Source organism: Triticum aestivum, chromosome 2D (genome assembly GCF_018294505.1).
Source record: "Triticum aestivum cultivar Chinese Spring chromosome 2D, IWGSC CS RefSeq v2.1, whole genome shotgun sequence".
In the NCBI taxonomy this organism is placed as follows: Eukaryota; Viridiplantae; Streptophyta; class Magnoliopsida; order Poales; family Poaceae; genus Triticum; species Triticum aestivum.
In genome coordinates, this window is record NC_057799.1 from 280222345 (window position 1) to 280234164 (window position 11820).

Below are 11820 nucleotides of genomic sequence, written 5' to 3' on the forward strand. Positions count from 1 at the left end.
CTTGACGTCAGTGACGGAGCGGCGCGCGTCGGATTGGACTGGAACGCCTGCTAGGCTAGGTTTGCTTCCGGCCGCCCTCGCAACGTGCAGGTGTGCAATGGGCGATGGGCCCAGACCCCTGCACGCATAGGATTTAGACCGGCGTGCTGACCTCTCTGTTGTGCCTAGGTGGGGCTGCGACATGTTGATCTTACGAGGCCGGGCATGACCCAGGAAAGTGTGTCCGGCCAAATGGGATCGAGCGTGTTGGGTTATGTGGTGCACCCCTGCAGGGAAGTTTATCTATTTGAATAGCCGTGTCCCTCGGTAAAAGGATGACCCGGAGTTGTGCCTTGACCTTATGACAACTAGAACCGGATACTTAATAAAATACACCCTTCCAAGTGCCAGATACAACCCGGTGATCGCTCTCTAACAGGGCGACGAGGAGGGGATCGCCGGGTAGGATTATGCTATGCGATGCTACTTGGAGGACTTCAATCTACTCTCTTCTACATGCTGCAAGATGGAGATGGCCAGAAGCATAGTCTTCGACAGGATTAGCTATCCCCCTCTTATTCTGGCATTCTGCAGTTCAGTCCACAGATATGGCCCTTTACACATATACCCATGCATATGTAGTGTAGCTCCTTGCTTGCGAGTACTTTGGATGAGTACTCACGGTTGCTTCTCTCCCTCTTTTCCCCCTTTCCTTTCTATCTGGTTGTCGCAACCAGATGCTGGAGTCCAGGAGCCAGACGCCACCGTCGACGACGACTCCTACGACACTGGAGGTGCCTACTACTACGTGCAGCCCGCTGACGACGACTAGGAGTAGTTAGGAGGATCCCAGGTAGGAGGCATGCGCCTCTTTCGATCTGTATCCCAGTTTGTGCTAGCCTTCTTAAGGCAAACTTGTTTAACTTATGTCTGTACTCAGATATTGTTGCTTCCGCTGACTCGTCTATGATCGAGCACTTGTATTCGAGCCCTCGAGGCCCCTGGCTTGTATTATGATGCTTGTATGACTTATTTATGTTGTAGAGTTGTGTTGTGATATCTTCCCGTGAGTCCCTGATCTTGATCGTACACATTTGCATGCATGATTAGTGTACGGTCAAATCGGGGGCGCCACAAGTTGGTATCAGAGCCGACTGCCTGTAGGAATCCCACTTTCCACACTCCTTGGCCAAAGTCGAGTCTAGACATTACAAAACTTTTACTAACATGGTTGTGTGTCTTACGGGCCCACGTCGCCATTGGGTGGTACTAGGATCTTTTACTCCTCGACCTTTACTCTGGGACTCTGAACTCTCTTCTACTCGGGTTAAACGAATTTACTAACTCTAACACTAGGATCCCGTGACCGCAATTCACCCCAAAGTTGGATAAGCCATAGTTATTTCTTAGAATAGTATTTTGAACAATTCACACACTGTCATTTGACTCCTTTGAAACATCATTGCTTTCAGATGGAACCCACGAGGCAAGTCGTGCGCCACACGACGGCCATTGGTGCCTCGGGATCACCTGCTGTGCTAGCTGAGATGATGACCTATCTGGGTTATCGCTGGCACCCTGAGTACACCGTCTACGAGGAGTACTAGGACTTTAACCAGGAGCAGTACCGTGCCATCGTCCACCTCTACTCGCGGGAGTATGACTCCACTACTGTGTTGCACACCGCTCATGGTGTTGGAGTGACCATCGATATGGCTGTCCACGATGCTGCTTATGCTGCTCTGACACGTCTTCATGGAGAGTATCGGGAGTTGGACACCTCCCCTTTCAAGCACATTGCTATCGCATCTGATGTTGGTGTGGAGGGATACTATACTGCTGCCTACTCCACTGTCACCCGAGAGCCCTTCTACCATCAGAACCTGGTTCTGCATGCTGATGGGCTGGATCGAGCTAACCGAGCTCTTCGCCATGAGTTGTACACCACCCGTCAGCACCTTTACCGTGCTCTGACGCTGTTGCACCCCTTTTTCCGATCTAGGGAGCTGCCCCGTTCTGCGATCTACCCAGCCAGGACTGTGATGCCCCAGGGTGTCGGCTGGCCAGATGTGGGAGGCCACTCTCCCGCACTTGGACCTCTTCTACCATCTGAGCGTCAGGTTCTGCACCAGAGTATTCGCGGACCCCAGGTTGCTGACGTGGAGTTCCCGATGCGACACTACCAGCTTTCAGGCTACACCTACCTCCACAGTACCTCTTGGGACTGATGTAGGCTTGCTTATTAGTGTTAGATGCATTCACCGCGAGCTTGTGTGCCGCCTATGTTGTTTTAGTCTATGTACTGAACTCTGTGTACTGAACTCTATGCATGACCCCTTTTGTAAGTTATGCCGACTACTATGTAGTAGCTATCGTGCTCCTTTCATTATGCATGTTTCATCATGAATGATTCTTGTCTTTGCAAATTTCTCAATGCTGAACTACCCCTGTTGTATATTAGCAGGATGGTTAGACTAGGTGGTCATGGTAGTGGTGGCAATCCCCCACCACCACTTGAGTACATGGCTGGTATGATCCAACAGTTCGAACTGAACCGCCAATTCATGGAAAATATGATGGCTCAGTTTCCTCGCCCCAATAAGGACCAGCAGCCAACCCCAGTAACTCTGCAGGATTTCATGCGCCTCAATCCAACTGTGTACCGCAGCTCAACTCAGCCTCTGGATGCTGATGACTGGCTCTGTGACATCACCTATGAGATGGAGTCTGCCGATGTAGCCACTGCCAGCTATGTCACCATTGCTTCCTTCTTCCTGAAGGGACCCACAGCTCAATGGTGGGACAGCCACAGACGTACTCTGCCAGCTGGAACAATCATCACCAGGCCAGACATCCAAGCTGCTTTTCGTGCCCGCTTTATTCCTCAGGGAGTCATGGACCGGAAGAAGTGTGAGTTCCGCAACCTCACCCAAGGCAACAAAACTGTTGAAGCTTATCAGCGGGAGTTTCTGGACTTGTCCCGCTATGCTGAAGAGGACATTGCAACTGATGCCCGTAGACAGGAGAAGTTCTGTGACGGTCTTCAAGCTGACATCAAGCTCGCACTTCTAGTGCATGACTTTGCTGATTTCGCCACCTTGGTGAACAAGGCCATCAATGTTGAAACTGGTCTGCAGGAATACCAGAGCTCTCACAGGCGCAACCGTGACACGGGCTCATCTTCCGGCCCGCCCTCACAGAAGCGTAAGATATGGATCCCAAACAGCATGTACCGTCCAAATGCATCTGCCCCAAGGCAGACCTATGCTGCACCTCGTCTGCCTCCACCACCATCTAGACAGTCAAGACTTCCAGCTCCACCACCCCAAGCTCCTGTTCCCACTCCCAATAATGGTTTGTGCTTCAGGTGTGGTCAACCAGGCCACCGTGCTAGAGGATGCAACCAGAACCAGAATCAACTGGCCCTTCCAGCAACTAGCCATGGAAGCAACTAGCCCCGCAGCAACAAGGCCAGGTCTTATGGTCGTGTTCATGCCAACCACGTTGATCTCAATGAAGCTCAAGACCAGCCTGCTACTGTGATGGGTACACTCCTCGTAAATTCAGTACCAGCTTCCGTTTTATTTGATACAGGTGCATCACATTCATTCATGTCAGAAGATTTTGCATTCATGCATGGCATTAAAAGCGAAGACATGAATGCTTCACTATTAGTACACACCCCTGCGGGCCAATGTCGAACCTCCATGATTTGCAACGACGTCCCCGTTGAAATCGAAGGACTGGAATTTCTTGTCTCTCCCATCGTACTGAAGTCCTGTAGCATTGATCTCATTCTGGGAATGAATTGGTTAAAAGCGCATACTGCTTCAATCGTTTGCACCACTAAGACCGTCCATCTGCTACACCCTTCAGATGAAATAGTTACTTACCAAGCTCATCTGGTGCAAAACGCCGAGGCAAGGCTCTATGCATTGAACGCTGCACCACTCGAGGGCATCGAAAACATTCCCGTCGTGCGTGAATTCCTCGACGTCTTTCCTGAAGAACTTCCAGGGATTCCCCCTGCTAGAGCTGTCGAATTCATCATCGACTTGAAACCAGGCACCACTCCTATAGCCAAGCGACCCTACAAGATGCCCCCGCATGAACTCCTTGAGCTTAAGGAGGAAATCGACAAATCTCTTCGCAAAGGATTCATTCGCCCAATTTGCTCTCCTTGGGGAGCACCTTCTCTCTTTGTCAAGAAGAAGGATGGGACAAACCGATTAGTTCAAGACTACCGTCCTATAAACCAAGCTACCAATCAGAATAAATACCCTCTTCCTCGGATCAATGATCTGTATGATCAACTGGCGGGTTCATTAGTGTTCTCTAAGCTCGACTTGTGTCGGAGTAAATGGCCACGGGTAGCCTAACCAACTACCCCTGGTTCTTCGGAAAAATTATCAGGCCTTTGGGCCTCCAAGCACTCCAAGCATTGGACCACCTCCCCTGGCCGGCTACCCCCAAAGCCGACTCACGGGAGGCGGCCCAGCCTCAGCAACCTCCCTCCCCCAGGATATCCGCGGGGTGGCCGACTCCAGGAAGCCGGCCTCGAAGAGCACCGACTCCAAGGACTCGGCCGAGACCACAACCACCAAAGCTACACCCACATAACGGTGACAAGACGGGGTGTGGCCACAGTGCGGCCCACTACCCCCGAAGCCCGAGGCGGGCGTGGCTACAGGAGGCCGTACGGGACGGCCGTCTCCCGTTCGGCTCGGCACTGTAGCCATGCTAGCCTCAACGTCATCCACGACAGACTCCCGTACGGCCCACGGGCGGCGGGCCCCTTCAGCCAGAGAGAGGCGTGAAGGCGGCCCGGCCTCCCCCAGTCGGCCAAGGGCGTAGCCGGCCCCCAGAAGCCGGCTACCCCCTCCCTCAAAGCATGTGCCCCATTAAGAAGACAAGACGAGGTAAGGCTACAGCGAGAGCCCCCGAGGCGGCCCACTGTAGCCACGCTTACCTCAACGAAGCCCTCATCATCAAGGGCGAGGCTACAGTAAGCAGCCGCCGACAAGACCCTAGGCGGTGGGGCCGGCCTGTCGACCAAGAAGCCGGCAGCCGGCGGGACCCACCAGTCGGCGGGACCCAACAGCCGGCGGAGAAGCCGGCGAGCGTAGACACTGACGGCTGGGACCAGTGCCCAGCCGGATTACCATTGTACCCCCGGGGGGTAGGCCTATATAAACCCCCCGGAGCACCCATGCAAAGGGTTGGCTTCTAAGCATAGCACACACACCATAGATAGAGAGAAGTTAGAGCTAGCCTTGTTCTTCTTCTCCCTTGAACCCAACAGCTCTAGGAGCGATTGTAGCTACCTTTCCTGATCTAGTGATCATGCGGAGACCCCGCAGAGCAGGACTAGGGGTGTTATCTCCTCGGAGAGCCCCGAACCTGGGTAAGATCCGCCGGCGTGCATGTCTTCGCCTCATCCCGTTTCCAGGCACCGGCGACGTCTTATTGGCACCCACAATGATAAGCCACCCGTTGGCATATGTCGCACCAACCACCCGACATTTGGCGCCCACCGTGGGGCCAGGTGCACCGTCGTCCGGAGACCTGTTCTGGACGGGAACCCTCTTCCTCCCCCGCGAGCGCAGCCAGCCTGCTGCGCCCGATGGCGTTTGCCTCGACGCGCTGCAAGGCGTCGACGACGCCTGCGCTGCGAGCTGCCTCGCCGATCTGCTCGGCGAGACTCGCATCTCCGACGAGCCTGCGTCCGACGCAGGCACGGACTACCCCGAGAGCCGCCTCGTCAGCCTCCTCGACCAGCTTCACGTCTCCAGCGAGCCTGCTGCAGATGTGGAGTCGGTCGGCTCCACCGACCCGATGCTTGTCGACTCCGACACAGCATCGCTTGACGCCTACCCCTCCGACGTGGTGGTCTTCGACGATCCCCTCCCTCGAGCTGACAGCGGCAGCAGCGCTGTCACCGAAGTGCTGGTCATCAGCCACGTCGCCAACTCGGGCGAGAACGCCCACGACGCCCTGCAAGCGGCGATGCACGACCTCTCCGTCCCCATCCCGGCCGATGCCGACGCCGAGACCCTGGAGGCACGCCGCCTCGCCCTCATCGCGGAGGGCCAGAAGATAGCCTCCATGAGACGCCTCACCGAGGCCCACCAGCGCGAAGTCGACCGCGCCGCCTTCGGTACGCCGCCGCCTAGCGGCCCGAGCCGAGCCGGCTTCGTCCAGAAGCGCGGCGCGGCCGTCGCCAGCATGCTGGGGGCAGATCGCCCCGTCTACGCCACCCCGCTCGAGAATCTGCGAGCCGCTCAGGCGGCTGCAGAAGAGCTCAATGGGCTGGGAGCCGATGAGCTCCCTTACATGACAAGACGGATTCAGCAGCTGATCGACGCGGCTGCAGAACGGCACGAAGCCGGCGCCCGTGCTGATAGTCATCCCCCGCGCCGGGAGCACGCCGCGACGTCCCGCTCGCCGACTGCGAGCGGCGCACGCCAGAAGAAAGACAAGGAGCCGGCTGCCAGCCGCAGCCGGACTCGCATCACCATCGAGCGCGACGCGGAGGGCCGCCCTCGAGCAGTAGAGCACCAAGGAAATCTGCCTCCTCCCCCGCCTCGAAGAGAAAGACGCCTCACTCCGCCGCCTATCACACACCCGACTCTTGGCGACCGACTCGGCCGCCGAGAAGGAGTCGGCGAGAACGACGCCCGCCACAGGATCGACCGCCTTGCTCGATCCTTGGCGTTAGAAGAAGAAGACGATGTCGGCCCGCCATGCTTTGGCCCCCGCATCCGCGACGAGCCCTTCCCCAAAGGGTTCTCGCTCCCCAGAGACACGCCCAAGTACAACGGCTCAGTGAAGCCGGAAGATTGGCTCATCGACTACTCCACGGCCGTCAGCATAGCCAACGGCAATCGGCGCGTCGCCGTGAAGTACGTCCCCCTCATGCTGCAAGGCACGGCGCGCACATGGCTCAACAGCCTCAAGCCCTACAGCATCAACAGCTGGCTGGACTTCACGGAAGTCTTTGTCCGCAACTTCACCAGCACCTACAAGCGGCCTCCCAAGCCTCGCCAGCTCTCCCTCTGCGTCCAAGGGCCCAACGAGTCGACCCGCGACTACCTCACGCGGTGGGCCGAGCTCCGCAACTCCTGCGAGGGGGTGCATGAGGTCCAGGCCATCGAGTACTTCACCGCCGGGTGCCGAGAGCGCACCCTCCTCAAGCACCTACTCCTCTGCGACGAGCCGGCTACCCTCGACGAGTTACTGGTCATCGCTGACAAGTACGCCACAGCCGACTCCTCAATGAAGACCGAGCTCCGAGTAGACGCCTCGGGGAAGGTGATTGCTCCGGCTCCTAAGACGCTGGCTGGCGACCCCAATCGGCGCCCCTACCAGAACGACCACAAGCGCAAGGCCCCCATGCCGACTTCCTCCAGTCGGCAGGTGGCCACCGTTGAAGATGAGCAGCCCGAAGAACGACCCGCTCCCAAGAAGAAGGGCGGCAGGACGCCTTGGCAGCCGGCTTTCTCCTACAAACAGGCTCTTGATGCCCCTGCAAATTCCACAGCGGCGCGAAGCCGTCCAATCACACAACTCGGAAATGCCATTGGCTCACCCGCATCACCAAGGGTGAGGGGATGCTGCCGCCTCCGCCTCCCGGCCCGCCGCCTCCAGCCCCCCAGCAGCCGGCGGCTCGACCGGCAGTCGGCCATCCAAGACGAATTCCCCGAAGAGCACGCCGCCTACGTCGTCTTCACCAGTCAAGCCGACGACAAGCGCAGTCGACGCCGACAGCATCAAGAAGTTAATGCAGTCACCTCCAGCACCCCCGAGTTCATGCACTGGTCAGAGAAGCCAATCAGCTGGAGCCAGGCCGACCACCCAGAGGTGATGCCCTCTCCTGGCTCCTATGCAATGGTCTTGGATGTCACCCTCGCGACGGAGAGGCGAGCTGCCCGATTCTCCCGCGTCCTGATAGATGGCGGAAGCAGTATCAACATACTGTACCGCGATACCATGGAGAAGCTGAACATCAAAGCGAAGCAGCTCATGCCGAGCCGCACCGTCTTCCATGGTATCGTCCCCGGCTTGTCTTGCTCCCCAATCGGCAAGATCAAAATGGATGTTCTCTTCGGAGACAAAGATCATTTTCGCTGAGAAGCAATCTGGTTTGAGGTAGTGGATTTGGAAAGCCCCTATCATGCTCTGCTTGGCCGACCTGCTCTGGCCAAGTTCATGGCTGTGCCCCACTACGCCTACCTGAAGATGAAGATGCCGAGCTCGAAGGGGATCATCACGGTAGCCGGCGATTACAAGAAGTCCATCGAGTGCGCCATGGCCAGCAGCCGGCTGGCCGAGTCCCTCGTGGTGGCAGAAGAGAAGAAGATGTTGGAACGGGTTGTGGCCATGGCCGGCAAGCAGCCGGCCCTGTCCCCCAACCCCAAAGATTGTGATGCGCAGGGCTCCTTCCAGCCTGCCAAAGAGACAAAGAAGATACCTCTGGACCCGGAGAACCCGGAGAGGTTCGCTGTCATTGGGGCGAACTTGGACAGTAAATAGGAAGGCGAGCTCGTCGACTTCCTCCGTGAGAATCGAGACATCTTTGCATGGTCCCCAAAGGACATGCCGGGTGTCCCGAAGGATTTCGCCGAGCACAAATTACATGTCCGAGCCGACGCGAAGCCGGTCAAGCAACCCCTCCGCCGACTGTCCGAAGAGAAGCGAAGAATTGTGGGAGAAGAGATAGCCCGGCTCCTTGCCGCTGGCTTTATCATGGAAGTGTTCTTTCCAGAATGGCTTGCCAACCCAGTTCTGGTTCTGAAGAAGAATAACAAGTGGCGTATGTGTATAGACTACACCAGCTTGAACAAGGCCTGCCCAAAGGATCCGTTTGCTCTGCCACGGATTGACCAAGTGATAGACTCCACAGCCGGATGCGAGCTGTTAAGTTTTTTGGATGCGTACTCAGGGTACCATCAGATCAAGTTGGACCCAGCTGACCGCCTGAAGACTGCCTTCATCACACCCTTTGGAGCTTTCTGCTACCTGACTATGACATTCGGCTTGAGGAATGCCGGTGCCACTTTTCAGCGTTGCATGCAGAAATGCCTCTTGAAACAACTCGGCAGAAATGCCCACGTCTATGTAGACGACATTGTGGTGAAGACAGAGAAGCGCGGTACCTTGCTGGAAGACCTGAAAGAAACATTCGCCAACTTGCGCCGATTCCAAATCAAGCTCAACCCCGAGAAGTGCGTGTTCGGAGTGCCAGCCGGCCAGCTGCTAGGCTTCCTGGTCTCCGAACGCGGCATCGAATGCAACCCTGTCAAGATCAAGGCCATCGAGAGGATGGAGATTCCCACCAAACTGCGAGATGTGCAGAAGTTCACTGGCTGCTTAGCCTCCCTGAATCGTTTTATCAGCCGACTAGGAGAGAAGGCTCTCCCCCTGTACCGACTCATGAAGAAGTCCACTCACTTCGAGTGGAACGACCAAGCCGACCAAGCCTTCCATGAGTTGAAGAAAATGCTGACCACTCCGCCTGTCCTGGCGGCGCCGACTGAGAAGGAGCCCATGCTCCTCTACATCGCCGCGACTAGCCGAGTCGTCAGCACTGTTGTTGTGGTCCAGCGCCCGGAGGAAGGCCGAGCCCAGCTAGTCCAGAGGCCGGTGTACTATCTCAGCGAAGTGCTATCCAGCTCAAAGCAAAACTACCCGCACTACCAGAAGATGTGCTATGGGGTGTACTTCGCTGCCAAGAAACTGAAGCCCTACTTCCAAGAGCACCCCATCACGGTCGTGTGCACTGCCCCGCTCGCCGAGATCATAGGCAGCCGGGATGCATCCGGCCGGGTGGCTAAATGGGCCATTGCATTGGCGCCCTACACAATCTTCTACCAACCCCGCACCGCCATCAAGTCGCAAGCATTGGCCGACTTCCTCGTCGACTGGGCCGAGACCCAGTACCTACCGCCGGCTCCCGACTCTACCCATTGGCGGATGCACTTTGACGGGTCCAAGATGCGCACCGGCTTGGGAGCCGGCATCGTCCTCACCTCTCCCAAAGGCGACAAGCTCAAGTACACGCTGCAGATCCACTTCGCCGCCTCCAACAACGTGGCCGAGTACGAGGCGCTCGTACATGGGCTCCGGCTAGCCAAAGAACTCGGCATACGCCGGATCCTGTGCTACGGCGACTCAGACTTGGTGGTCCAGCAATCGTCTGGCGACTGGGACGCCAAGGACGCGAACATGGCGAGCTATCGATTCCTCGTCCAGCAGATCAGCGGATACTTCGAAGGGTGCGAGTTCCTTCACGTGCCAAGGGCCGACAACGACCAAGCAGATGCCATAGCACGGATCGGCTCCACCCGACAAGCCATACCGACTGGCGTCTCCCTCCAGCGCCTCCTCAAGCCGTCCATCAAGCCGTCTCCAGAGTCGGATTCCATCTTCGTACCGCCTGCGCCAGATACAGCCGGATCCGACTGGAGAAACCCCGCAGGCGGCACGGGGACTTCGACAACTGGCCCGGGGACTGCCGTAGTCGCACCCGGCCCGGGGACTGCAACGACACAAGAAGCGGTGGCCGACTCCAATTCCACGCACCCAACCCACCCACCCGAGTCATGGTGGCTACATTAACAGAAGAAGAAGTCACAGCTCCGTCATGGGCCCAGCCCATCCTCAAGTTCCTAGTCAGCAGAGAGCTGCCGGCTGATGAGATCTCAGCAAGACTAGTGCAACGACGAGCCGCAGCATACACAATAATCAATAGAGAGCTTGTGAAGCGCAGCGTCACTGGAGTCTTCCAGCGTTGTGTCGAGCCAGAAAAAGGAGTGGCAATCCTCAAAGACATCCACCAAGGCGAATGCGGCCACCACGCAGCCTCAAGATCACTCGTGGCCAAGGCTTTCCGCCATGGTTTCTTCTGGCCGACTGCCTTGGAGGATGCTAAAGAAATAGTCAAGAGCTGCAGAGGATGCCAAGTTTTTAGTTCCAAGCAACACCTGCCGGCTTCTGCACTCAAGACCATTCCCCTCACCTGGCCTTTTGCCGTCTGGGGACTGGACATGGTGGGCCCTTTCAAGACAGCCCGCGGCGGCTTGACACATCTACTTGGTCGCTGTGGACAAGTTCACAAAGTGGATCGAAGCAAAGCCGATTAAGAAGCTGAACGGGCCGACTGCCGTGACATTCATCACCGACATCACTACTCGGTACGGCGTGCCGCACAGCATCATCACCGACAACGGCACGAACTTCGCCAAAGGAGCACTGGCACGTTTCTGCGCGACGCAGGGCATCCGACTGGACTTAGCGTCCGTTGCCCACCCGCAGTCAAACGGCCAGGTCGAGCGAGCAAATGGACTCATCCTCTCCGGCATCAAGCCCCGACTGGTTGTACCACTGGAGCGATCGGCCGGCTGCTGGCTCGATGAGCTGCCGGCTGTCCTCTGGAGCCTGCGCACTACACCCAACAAGTCAACCGGCTTCACTCCATTTTTCCTCGTGTATGGTGCCGAGGCGGTCATCCCAACAGACATCGAGTTCGACTCGCCTCGGATCACCATGTACACGGAGGAGGAGGCCAAGGAAGCAAGAGAAGACGGCGTCGACCTACTGGAAGAAGGCCGGCTGTTAGCACTCAGCCGGTCCGCCATCTACCAGCAAGGGCTGCGTCGCTACTACAACCGCAAGGTCAAGCCAAGATCCTTCCAAGAGGGCGACCTTGTGCTCCGGCTGATCCAGCGAACAGCCGGCCAGCACAAGCTCTTGGCTCCTTGGGAAGGCCCCTTCGTCGTCAGCAAGGCACTCGGCAACGACTCCTACTATTTGATCGACGCACAAAAACCAAGAGCACGCAAG